This window comes from Herpailurus yagouaroundi, unplaced genomic scaffold (genome assembly GCF_014898765.1).
Source record: "Herpailurus yagouaroundi ecotype Mexico unplaced genomic scaffold, PumYag 77, whole genome shotgun sequence".
Taxonomy (NCBI): domain Eukaryota; kingdom Metazoa; phylum Chordata; class Mammalia; order Carnivora; family Felidae; genus Herpailurus; species Herpailurus yagouaroundi.
In genome coordinates this window covers 60256674-60270520 of record NW_024412388.1, presented here as the reverse complement: position 1 = coordinate 60270520, position 13847 = coordinate 60256674, and the positions used below count along the sequence as shown (strand labels likewise).

At 35.1% G+C, this 13847-nt stretch overlaps 1 protein-coding gene and 1 pseudogene across 3 annotated transcripts in view; one reads left to right on the top strand and one right to left on the bottom strand.

Moving 5' to 3' along the window:
- NEGR1 (neuronal growth regulator 1) overlaps nucleotides 1–13847 on the top strand; it is an 865642-nt gene that overhangs the window by 167936 nt on the left and 683859 nt on the right. The window lies entirely within an intron of this gene.
- On the bottom strand, nucleotides 8883–9320 carry LOC121027586 (40S ribosomal protein S7-like; annotated as a pseudogene).

The window sequence follows — 13847 nt, the reverse complement described above, 5'->3', positions numbered from 1 at the left end:
GAGCCCCGCGTCAGGCTCTGGGCTGATGGCTCAGAGCCTGGAGCCTGTTTCCGATTCTGTGTCTCCCTCTCTCTGCCCCTCCCCCGTTCATGCTCTGTCTCTCTCTGTCCCAAAAATAAATAAACGTTGAAAAAAAAAATTAAAAAAAAAAAGTAGATTACAATAGTTTTTTTCTAGCTCTATTGAGATTTATTGACATATAACATATGTAAGCTTAAAGTGTACAATGTGGTGATTTGATATACATATATATTGCCAAATGATAACCACAGTGAGGTTAGTTAACATCTCCATTCCTTCACATAATTACTTTTTGTGTGTGTGGCAGTAACATTTAAGATCTCTCTTGACAACTCTCCAGAATATAATATGGTACTGTTAATTATAGTCACCATGCTGTACCTTAGATCCCCAGAATTTATTATCTTGTAGCTGGAAATGTGGGGGAAATTATTTTTTGGTCAGGAAAGCTTGTCTCCCTTAATGTTAGTGACCAAGACCCATGTTCCTTTGAATCAAGGGTCATGAACTTAGCCATTTGTTTCAATATAAAGGGGAAGAAACCAAATCACTATTAATGTGTCAAAATATTAGCCAAGCCGTATGAATAATATGTCAACTCAGATTCAGTTGATGATTAGAAAACTTGGTGGGACTTTAGAAGAAAAAAAAACTGGGCTGTTATAAATAAAACATGAAAATAGTGCATATGTTATATTAGTTTCAGAATAGTGAATATTTTATGAATAAAGTGAATTATGGAAAAGGTAATGAAGATATAAACTATAATGAAGATATACTGAGGATAGAACTCTGATGATCACTTTGCATTTTCAAATAATTATATAGGAAAAAAATAAGCCAAGAGGTAGATAAAAAGAAAAAAATAATAAAACTCAGAGCCATCAATATTCTAACAATAGGTAAAAATTTAAAAAAAATGTAAAGAATTAGGTTTATTTCAATAATGCTCAAGTCTGAGAATGAAATAGGCTGCCCTGTGTGATGGAGACCATGGGATATGGAATAAAACAAATGAATTTAAAATTTCACTCTGTTATTTAGCCACTCTGTGACCTCATATTGATAGCTCAGAATTCCATTTTTTCTGCGTGTAAAATAATTCCTCTTCACGGAATTACAGTGAATTACTCTGAAGACTTGATCATCACCAAAATGAAAACAACCTAGCACATGGTAAGTGATCAGGAAAAATCAATTACCTTCTCATTATCTATCTCTTGAAGGAAGCACTGGGATGTATGTATGTGCAAATTCCTGCCACAAACATTTCAGGAAATTGGACGATAATCCTTACTGTTCTCTGCATTCTTCTTTGCTTGACTCTCAGAAGCTGTGTTGCAAAATCAGTAATTCTCCTGGTCATATCAGTAAGGGATTTTGTGGAATGAAAAATGTTTCTGTGACTGTAGAACTATCAGAACTTCCATAATTTGGATTACAAAATGAAATGAGTATTTTTATATTTATCATTACTTATTTGTCATGAATGTTCTGTGTCTGCCAGTCCCCATTAAACTCTCATGTCTCTGTGCACCCATGTTGGATCTTACTCATCTTTTCATACCATCCTATTTCTAACACTGTGCTTAATACTAATTAATATTTGAGACAAATTGACTTAATAAGAGTACTTTATACATGTTGGTATAATTATGTTAATGAATCATTTTTTTCTCATGATATTAAGTTCACGTTCTGCTAAGCTTTGAGAAGAGAGAAAAGAAATGAAGCCACATGTTAATTTCTATAAAAGCTAGTACGAGAAGCCAAAATAAATCTAACAATTATAACTATAATAGCTAATGCACTTAGCTCCAGGTACGTGCCAGACACTGTGCTACCTGCTTTTCATGGGTTATCTTACTTAATCCTCAAAACAACTTAGTGAGATAGGCATTGCACAGATGAGAAAACTAAAGCTTAGAAATGTTGAATGACCAGCTCAGGGTCATGTAAGTCATGTTCAGTGCACGCCGATGCCTGAGAAATCTGCATGTTGTTCCAAACGATTGCCAAATTTGTGGAACTACCTTTTACTCCTGCTCAGGAAGTCAAAATTAAACCCAAAAAACCAAATAGTGTATGCAACAGGATAGAATAACCAATTTATACACTGTGCCTCTTTTTACTTTCATATTCCCAAAGATAATACTTATAGTTTTACTGACTATATCATGATTTTGAAAATAGTTTTCTATCCATGAATAATAAATTATTGGAATTAACATATGTATTGAAAAATCATAGATCTAATATTTGCAATGTAAAGTAAAAACAGAGTGGAAAGTTGTGAAAACCAGGTATATAGGGCTCTTCACATTTTCCTATTTCTTTTTTTTTTTTAAATTTTTTAACGTTTATTTAATTTTGAGACAGAGAGAGACAGAGCATGAACAGGGGAGGAGCAGAGAGAGAGAGGGAGACACAGAATCTGAAACAGGCTCCAGGCTCTGAGCTGTCAGCACAGAGCCCGACGCGGGGCTCTAACTCACGGACCGTGAGATCATGACCTGAGCGGAAGTCGGACGCTTAACCGACCAAGCCACCCAGGCGCCCCTTCCTATTTCTACATATATTTATTCATAGGTTAAACAGTACCCTTAAGTGTCTAAATTAATAGGCAGCCTTTTTGAAGTAATTAAGACTTGATTATATCGCTTTTGATTAGAGAAAAAAAGCAGTTTTGCTTGTTTACAGTATTTTTAAATTGTGCATAAACTAATTTTGTTTCCAAAGAAAAGAATTCCACATCAAAAAGTGGTTACTTCAGGAAAAGAATGTCCTCCCATAAAGAACAGTTAATTACCATGGCTACCGTAATAAACAAAAAGTTAAATATAAGAAAGATTTTTTTCCCTACTTTTCATCCTTTTAGATTTTGTTTATAAACTTTATCAACTATATTTACTTTACTGACTAGACACATATCTGTAATTAAAAGAATTATTCCCAAGTGTCATAAAGTAGGCATGTAGGATTTTTCTCACCATGAGAAACAAGATTCCGGTGTTTTGTATATAATTTTTATACACATGGATATTAAAAGTGCTGGTGGAAATTACAAGTGTAAAATACCTCCTTTTTATTCTAACACCAAACTGAAAATTAATCTCCTGGTGTTTTAGAGTTGCATTATCTCACATGTTTCCCCAGTTGGGGAATGGGCACGTTCTAGAAGTATTCATTTCCAACCTTTGATTCCTATCAGTGTACATAATGGAAATTTTATATTGTGGACTCCTAAGCAGTAACACCAATGTTTTCATTTTGTTATCTATAAGCTTGATAGTTTGAAAAAAAAGGGCTTTCTAATTATAGTTTAAGAATACTACTAATATAAATAGGCTTTTACAAACAGGCATAAGCCAGTCCAAATTATTCCCATTGTCCTAATTGCCACATTTTCTTGTTTTAAAAACATGAAAATAAATATGTTCTTTCTCAGTGCCAATTTTGGGTTTGTTGTTTAAGCTAGTTAGGAACTGGCGATTGAAATTAGTGAGTTTTGATTTTCTCCTAGTGTGTCCTAATCTTAGGAAGGAATTAAAGACAATTCTCAAGCTGCTGTCTTCATACTAAGAACAATGAAATTTCTGAAGCAAATAGAGAGATGAAGAAGCAATAACATACATTTATAGTTCTGGAAGATAAAAGGAATCTGCAAGAAAAGCAGTAACTATATTTGTCTCAGAAAGACTCCATAGAATCCGTTGAAGGTTGTATGTTTCTGCAGCCACTTTTCAAGGAAGTTTTTTAATAACAATACTTATTTCTACAGGTGTTAAAATAAAAAGAATAGGTTATGAATCCATTGCACTTATCACATGTTGAAAATTAAATGAAGTATTTTTGTTTATGGTTCTTCCTTCTTTTCTTCTGAACCATTAACCTCAATCTTACTTGGAATAACATGTAAGATTCAGATAAAACAAAGTGAAATAATAACATAGATTGTGGATTTTTTTCTTGGAATAGTGTTTTAATATTAAACACAATTTTAAATATTTAATATCATTACTACTTTTATGTAAGCTTGTTGTTTCAGGCTTGCTGCTATGATATTAAGGAATTTGTCCAGACAATCAGGTTATTAGATTATTTTGTACTTTGTTTCATTGAAAATGTGCTTATGTGAAAATGAGATTACAGTAATAGAATGACACCTGTTTTCCAGGCATGATAACCTTGTCTGATAATGTTGCTTGCTTGCCTGGGAAGTTACTGGTTCATGGCAAGCAGGAGAAAGAAGACTTTAATGTTAGAATCTGTTAAGTATAGTTGTGTTTTCAGTGGGAGGAAAAAGTGATCTAAAAAAGGGCTAGATATAGCTGCTTACCTATGACATACACTGGATTAAATTTGATACCCAACACAGAAAGCTAGAAAGAAGCACAGAGAAGGGCAGTTCATTAAGAACTAGGAGGCTTGGTTCATGGTCTCAGTTTTGCCATTATCTGCCTCTGCGAGTCTTTGGACAGCTCTCTGAATTCCTAAAGAGGTTGCAATATCTATTTTTTTCTAAGGTCTATTCTAGTTCTAACCTCCTACAATTATGCTTTCCTTGACATACAACTCCTCAGATATTCTTTAATTGTATAAAGCATTTTCTCTAAATTATCATCTATTCTTTATAAGCAAGACTTATATCATTGTGATGATATGGTACACTCCTTTCATTAAAACTTGTAAGTTGAAATGAATCATATTGAGTTGTCTTGATATACCCTCAGACTCTAGTCTTACAAATTATAAATAATGTATTATTTATCTACATTTAGAATGGTTAAGCACATTGCACATATGTCATATTTGCCTGTGTAATGGTATCCATCTGAAAGTACTCAATCAAATGTGAGATAAAATATGAAAAATTACACCTGGAAGGAGGATCTGACTGAGAATGTCTCCGATGAATTTAGGTGAGAATATCAACATAGTTAAGTAAAGAATTAACACAATGATTAGTTATAAAAAGGAGAAAATCGGGAGTGCCTGGGTGGCTCAGTCGGTTAAGCGGCCGACTTCGGCTCAGGTCATGATCTCGCAGTTTGTGAGTTCGAGCCCCGCATCAGGCTCTGTGCTGACAGCTCAGAGCCTGAAGCCTGTTTCAGATTCTGTGTCTCCCTCTCTCTGACCCTCCCCCATTCACGCTCTGTCTCTCTGTGTCTCAAAAATAAATAAACGTTAAATTTAAAAAAAAAAAAAAAAAAACAGGAGAAAATCTTTCAGAATCTCCTTGCAACAAAAGTCTGATCTCATGGGTGTGAGAGTGCATGAAATGGAAATACAAGATGATTTAAAAAATATTATTTTTAATCATCCATTCAGTTTTTTTTAACTACTTATTAAGATGTCCTAACAATTGTTTGGCTATAAATTTCATATTTTGTCCCTCAAAATTTTGGTCTTTAGTGAAAATTGTTCTTTCTTTTCTAGGAATCTCTGGTGCACTTAAACAATCATTGGAATTATAATAGCAGACTGAACCAGATTTCAAAAAAAAAAAAAAAAAAGACGAAATAGGATAAAGACTCAGCCCAATATATTTTGCTAGATTGGAAGAATGATGGTATATGTATAACGAAACAAACATTAGATGAACCAGTAGGTGTGTGTGTGTGTGTGTGTGCGTGTGCACATGTATAATTGAAGATTCTGTTGATACAATTATGTATTTAAATAAACAAAGCAAAATAGCTTTAGAAAAGAAAATTTTAGAGATGCTATGAATAAATAAATATTTTTAAGTCCAAAGCACAATAGATATGACATCTTTTTGCCTAAAAAATGCTAAAATTATCTTTTCTTTAAATGAGACTAGAAACCCAGCCAAAGGAAACATATCAAACTGTTGTTTAAGTAGGTAAAAGTGTTTAACATATTTTAAAATTTAATGTAAAAACTTTCTCTAAAAATTGCATTTATGCATCTACCATACTTTTCCCAGACCATTTTTTTTATATTATTCAGTACTGTTTTGTCTTGCTTTGTTTTGTTTCCCAAAGCAAAGCTTTGTTCTCTAGTGGTTAGATTTGCTAAAATATATGTAAGACATAATTTTTTGGAGTAGATCATTCTATTTATAAGTATGGTTCCACAAATCTTTAGTGTGGTAATTTCATGTAATACAATTTATAATATTCTTAATGTAAGTTAATTTCCTCCCTATGATATTGCAAAGTAGTTCTTCAATCAGATGATTCATTGTAACCAGCTTTTAAGATGTGTGATTATTCCCACCTTAATGATATTTGATTCAAATCATTGTATATAGACTTAGTAAGAAGAGAAATTTTCTTATCTGGGAAAATGGTTTATTGAAGAAGCAGTATAAATCAAGCTTGAACCTTTTATAATTTGAATTTTCCTAGGTTGTTACAAAGCAGCTGAATATCTCTTACCATGACAGGAAACAAGAAAATTTCATATATCCAAACCTGTATTTATAGCTATACTTTAATGACACTTTTGATTTTGATAGAGAGGGAACACCGATAATACTGAATCCTAATAGATACTTCATTCACAATTGTGTCTAAAGATTTATCCAATATTTAGGACCTCAAAGTAGTAAATTAATCTCTACGACCATTGCTCTTGGTCATTCAATCCTTCTTTGTTGAAAAGTTTGATGAGTTTCTTATTCTAAATGCATTGCTGTCTTCCTTAGTCATATTTTTATTTTAGTTTTCCATTCAAAGCAATGGGAAGAAATTTATAACCTGTCATTTTAGAGTCTAAATCCAATCATCCTAGAAATCAAAACCTTTTTATTCAAGCCCATTTTTTTTTTTCTTTTCCAGCTTCCCTATGTCATAGTTGGGATTGAGAACTAACATCTGAAATTTAATATGAGTAACTTAAACTAACATAGTTAGCAATATCTACTGAACTTTTCCTACATAATGAGGCATGCCTATAAGCAAAGAACTTTGGGGAAGTGGACAGTGAAATTTTCACATTGCATATGCCTGGGTCACTGCTTTCTCAAATTGAATTGGAGTGCTCCAATGCATCTCCGCTTTTCAGCCTACAGAATAGTGTAGCAGGGAAACCTAACTTTGAATTTTCAAATCTGCACTGAGTTCAAACTCCTATTCCTTTTGTCTAGTAAGTTTCTGGTATTATTTGTAAGTAATGAGTCTTTTTGACTCAATGCTATGGTTACCTTTCTTAAATGATCTCTGACTTTACTATTATTGCTTTCTTATAGCTTAAACTCAGTGTATTAGCTAGTACTTACCTTTACATTTTCTTCACGCAAATGCAATAACTTTAGAAAAGTTGTCCAAAAAATTAAGTTTAGATCCTACTTTTTCAAGGACAAATTTATATTTATCTTAGTTGTGTGTAAGTTCTCACAGTCATCTGGCATCTTTTATGGATCTTCCATTTTGTTTTCCATTCAACGTTTCCAAATATCTTTTAGTCTCAGCAACCTTAACACTACCCTTTCTTTTCAGTTATGAAAGAAATTTTCTCTACTAACTTAAAGACCTTCAATTTGAACTTCCCCTTTTCTTACCTATGAAACATCCACCTCTATCATTACTCCTGTCTTTTTAAAAAAATAAGTTTGTTTGTTTGTTTGTTTGTTTGTTTATTTATTTAGATCTAGAGAGAGAGAGAACAGGTGAGGGGCAGAGTGAGAGGGAGAGAGAGAGAATCCCAAGGAAGCTCTGTGCTGTCAGCACAGAGCCCAGTGCAGGGCTCGAACTCATGAACTGTGAGATCATGACCTCCGCCAAAACCAAGGGCCAGATGCTGAACTAACTGAACCACCCAGGAACCCCCTACTTTGCTTTTTCCTATCCATAACTTCATTCATACCCTAATCCTCTTCTATCATAATTACCTGTGTAACTGTATCTACCTCTCCATGCTTAGAAATAATCTTCAAGTTTTCCACATCCTAAGGGACTCTGCTAGTCCCTAAAGTTATTTTTCTTTTTCTGTTGATTTTTCTTTCACTTTAAATATCCTTTTTTTTTGATGTTTATTTTTGAGAGAGACACAGACAGAGTGTGACAGGGTAGGGGCAGAGAGAGAGAGAGATAGCCTCCAGACTCTGAGCTGTCAGCCCAGAGCCTGATGCGGGGCTCGAACCCACAAACTGTGAGATCATGACCTGAGCCGAAGTCGGATGCTCAACCGACTGAGCCACCCAGGTGCCCCTCATTTTAAATATCCTTAATAAAATACTCTGTGTCTTCTGCCAGAGTTTTCTTATCACTCACTCCTTATAGTCAGACTACTGCTTGTTTTGAAATTGTTCTATTTTTTTTAATATGAAATTTATTGTCAAATTAGTTTCCATACAACACCCAGTGCTCATCCCAACAGGTGCCCTCCTCAATGCCCATCACCCACGCTCCCTCCCTCCCACCTCCCATCAACCCTCACCCTCAGTTTATTCTCGTTTTTTTCAGAGTTTCTTACGGTTTGGCTCTCTCCCTCTCTAACTTTTTTTTTTCCTTCTCCTCTCCCATGGTCTTCTGTTAAGTTTCTCAGGATCCACTCAGGTAATGATGGTGACTTCATAATCACCACATATGCCCAGGCATCATCTTCAAAACATTCAACATTGAATGTCATGATCAAGATCATTACCTGAGCTGAAATCAAGAATCAGACACTTAACCGACTGAGCCACTCAAATGCACCAATATATCACCTTTTTAAAAGCTATTTCTGATTTAATGTATTTTTTTAATTAACTTACAATTTCATCCTTACAGCATCATTTCCTGTTGACTTATAATCACCTCCTAGATGTAGAGAGGGTAACCTAACTTAAAAGTAGTCCCTTGGAGGGGCTTTGGTGCAGGTAGTGATCTGCGGTTCATGGGTTTGAGCTCTTTTTTTTTTTTTTTTTTTTTACTGTCAATGTTTTATTTAATCATTTTGTCTACAATTGAAACTCTGGGAACTCAAAGTTAACATCCTTGCCCGTGAGCTTCTTATAGAAGCCCGAGAAGGTTTCCACCTTGTGTTCCACATTGTTCTGCTGTGCTTTATCCAAGTGAACCTTTATGAGCCGGCTGCTGTCCAGTTTCACACGGATTCTCTTGCCCATAATCTCGCTTGGGAAAACCAAGTCCTCCAGGATCGCGTCGTGCACGGTGGTCAAAGTGCGGCTTCTGGGACGCTTTTGCTGATTTTTTTGTACGGCTTTTTCGAGTTGGCTCAGGCAGAATTCTCCTCTGAGCAATAAAGACCACGTGCTTCCCACTGAACTTTTTCTGCAGCTCACGCACTACCCGGACTTGGATTTTCTGGAAAGACTTCAGATTGCTTCAGATTCTGTGTCTCCTTCTCTCTCTGCTCCTCCCCTGCTTCTGCTCTGTCTCTGTCTCTGTCTCTCTCTCTCAAAACTTAATAAACATTAAATAAATTAAACAAAAATAGTCCCCTAAGAGTTTCCTATTTCATTGTCACTCCTCTCCACAATCCACCTCCCTGCCAGGGCTGAATCAGACAAAGGTTCTTAAGAGTAGCACCTCCCTGCTGGAGCTGAGTCAAAGGTTCTTAAGGAAAGGAAGGAAAATGAAAACTATAAACCAGAGAAACTATAAATAGAAACTAATCACTCTCTCATATCCCACTGTAGAAATTCCAGCTTGAAGCAGGGTCTGAATCGAGGAAGTTGGCAACTTAACACTAAATCAAATCTAGCTCATGATTAGTATATGAGACTTACCATTGTTAGTAAGTGGAGAGGGGGACCCATGACTGTGTTATCCATGAGTGAGAAGAAAAGTCAGGAATCATGCGGAGTATTTCATCCATGAGCAGAGGAAGATTTTCTCCATCAATAAAGCATAAAGGATTTGGTGGGAAGCAGAACATAAAATCTGTATTTTGCTTCTACAGTGAATTTTTTTTTGGTGAAGCCATTAAATATGCTCTGTCAATATACCATATTAGGAAAGGGGGATTGGACCCAAGAAGAAATGAAGGCCATATGTCTTAAAAATTTCTTCATTTGCTCTTTATTCAAGTAGACTCAGTGGAGCATAATACAAAGTGATAAATAAGCTCATGGAGTGTTAATACCTTAACAGCAAGTATCCATGTCCAGTGGAACTATTTACACAACTTTATTTCATTCTGTAGCAAATACAGAATACATGGTGTAATGTTGTATATTTAAAGGAAAGCACTTTTAATAGGAAGACAAAAGAGGAAGGAAGGAAGGAAGGAAGGAAGGAAGGAAGGAAGAAGAAAAGAAAGAAAAAGAAAGAGAAAGGAAGAAAGAAAGATAAATAGGTAAAATGGGTGCAAGCAATAGTGAACATTCCACAAGAACAAGGAAGGGTTAAAGAGTTACTGCTTATGTTGTATCCCTTTATCCCCAACCTATTCATTGTGTTATGTTTTTGTTTTTTTTTTTCCAAACGTTTATTTATTTTTTGGGACAGAGAGAGACAGAGCATGGACGGGGGAGGGGCAGAGAGAGAGGGAGACACAGAATCGGAAACAGGCTCCAGGCTCTGAGCCATCAGCCCAGAGCCCGACGCGGGGCTCGAACTCACGGACCGCGAGATCGTGACCTGGCTGAAGTCGGACGCTTAACCGACTGCGCCACCCAGGCGCCCCTGTGTTATGGTTTAAAGCAGTTGCCATTCAGCAAACAGCAGATTTTTTCTTAAAAAAACTATTTCATTGTGTGCCTGTGTGGCTCAGTTGGTTAAGTGTCCAACTTTTGATTTCAGCTCACCAGATCGAGCCCTATGTTGGGCTCTGAACCAACAGTATGGAGCCTGCCTGGGATTCTCTCTCTCCCTCTCTTTCTGCCCTTCCCTCTCTCTCTCTCTCAAAAGAAATAAACTTAAAAAATAAAATAAAATGAATTATTTCATATAGTATGTCTGCTGCTGAACTGGTTTGCCTTTTAAATTATTCTAGTATTTACTGAGATGTGGATTCATTTGACGGTCTGTACTATTGCTTTGGCAATAAAATGAGAAATAATTAGGTAAATTAGTGTATAGGCCAATGTAAATATATTCGTAATATTGAAATATATATATAAAAGTATATGTGTGCATATATATGTATATATACATGTAATGTACATAATATTTTATTTCTTTGTTACATAATGAGATGTGACACTTCGGTTTGCTTTAGTAAGGATTCAGCTAAAAAAACCTTACTTTAAAAGCTTCTCAGTTACAACCTCATTAGCAGAAAGTTATATAGCTACCATGTTTACAGACTTAGGCTGTTTTTAGTATCTTCCAAATGTGAGTAGTTCATTGAGCTTAAATGCTATTCTCTCCCATTTTATAGGTGCAAGGTCACAGTTATAGCATAGGATATTGCCTATAGCTGAGTTTCTTGTAAAATAGCAAGACTGCAATACTTATGCAAATTGACACTTTTTCAATTTAGCATTTTAATTTTGAAGGTCACACTCATAAAGACCATGGAGATTTTTTACCATAAGGCTTCTGAATTTTTTAGAGCATAATTGAATTGTCTGAACGGGAAAGTGGGGAGACAGGGGGAGATTGAAATACCAACTATGTCATCTAACTCATCATATTACTTACACAAAATTTTTTCATCATGCTAATAAAACTTTTTACAAGTATGCTTCTTTCCTGAATTGGCTGTAGCATTCTCTGTAAGGCACACTTGATTGAAAGTTGTTGAGTAACCTAAATGTGTCTTTATTTTTCTCTAGGATAGCCTATTTCTCCTGACTGTTGTCAGGATCAAATGTTGCTTATTAGAGTTGCAGGGTCAGCACAGCAGTTTCGGTGTGAACCTTAGGAATAGATAAGACATGGAGGAATGATGGACAGATAGTTATTGAAACATATGTAAAGACCTCACCTATTTTTTAAAATAGCCATCTTATGTTGTTAAACCTCAGTTAATCACTTAATACAAAAAGAGAATGAAAACCAACTGTAAAAATTTTAGCTATTTCTAATACGACATCTAGCATTTATTTTAATGAATCCTTACTTTAGGAATGCCTTCAGTCTCCTTACTTCTGTAGCCATAGTCAACATTGCCAGTTCTTTGCTGTTTGAAAGAAGCAGTTTGCTGTTTCTGGAAGAATCTGAAACAAAGCTTTCAGTTATGTTGTTCATCATTCTGAATGAAGTATATCTCTTTTTCTTTGAGCCTTCAAAAATAATCTATATTTTCCTTTTCTCATTACTTCTTGAAAATGAAAAATTCTTAAAACTGCCCTGGAATCATGCTTGAGCTGATTTTATTTTCTTCAGAACTTCACCCTGAAGCACAAGTAGGGATTTACTAATTTGGATTTTTAAAGTCCCAAGCTTAGTTTTGATGCAGTTATTACATTCAAAATTTACCAGTTAGCAATTATTTTAAAAGTGTTCCTTTGCTTTTTTCATGCCAAGTATTTTATCATAAACGTCTAAGGAACTGCTGTAGCTGGATACTTCTTTCCCTGCTGGAAAATTCTTGAGTGTCCATGTTTATTGTTCAGCAAGTTTTTATTTTGATGGATCTTAGGTTTTTATTTCATTTATTTCTGTTTTTGTTGAAACTCAACTATACAGATGCTTTCTACTGATTTTTGTTCTTTAAGATATTTTATGGGAGAGGAGGGAGAGTCAAGTGCATAAGTTGTGCTTAAGTATTGTGATGGAATGAATTGTCTCTAACCCAAATTCATTATTGAAGCCCTGATGTCTACCCCCCCCCCCCCCCCCCCGGGCGGGGATTTGGAGATGGGGCCTCCAGGAGGCAATTAGGGTTGGGTTAAGTCATGAGAATGGATCTCTGGTCCAATGATGTTGGCATATAGAGGAAAGACCATTGAGGGTGCATAGAGAAGGTGTTTTCTGCAAGCCAGGAAGAGAGCTCTCACTAGAAACTGAATTTTCTAGCACCTTGATCATGGACTTCCAGCCTCTAGAACCATGAGATAAGTAAATTCTGTTGTTTGAGTCACCCATTCTGTAGTATTTTGCTGTGGCAGCCTGAGCAGTCTAATGAAAGCATACAATATGAATATAACTGCAAAAATTTAGTGTCTGAGTCTTAACTTATTTTGTCCTTAGCTGATGAAGTTCCATATCATATGAAACACACAACAAATAATTGTAAATAATAGACAGATAACTCAGCGCTATTTATGTGTGTAAATGATGGAAGTCAGCCCATACTACTTCCACAACTGGAGTATATCGATAAATTGCCCTTGAAATTAACGTGATCACAATAAGTCCAGTTTAACTGTGTACTAAAGTGACTAGGTTCTAGAAAGGCACCCAAACTTTGAGCTCTGCACACACTGGATGAATATGTGGTTAACAAGACCTTGTGCTGGCTCCTTTTTATGAGTAGAGATATAATGAGTTAATGGTTTTGTGTGATTGTAATAATAAAAGAGGAGGAAGTATTGGAATCAGGTAAAATCAATTTTAAGTAAAAGCAAGGTCGTCCATATATGTGTTTTTCTCTTCAGGAACTAGTATAGAAAGTTTATGTTACATTTCTAAAACTTTCCTTGTGGATGTTTTAAAATTAAGTATTGATTTGGTTTATAGTTACACGCCTGGGACCTACAGTTCCACTCTTGTCTCTTTATTCCTTAGAAACTGAGAATCAATCAGGCAGAACATTTAACTGTATTTTAAAGAGTTATTTTAGCCTGTAGAATCAAATTAAATCATTTTATTTTGGGAATCATAGTATTTAAATATCAAGTTGGCAATTCCAGGATCATTATTTATATATTTACTTTTTATTTATATTTAGATGGTCAAATAGTATTATATAAGAACACTTGCCACTTAAGATCCAATTCCAGAGTATTATGCTTATAGAAA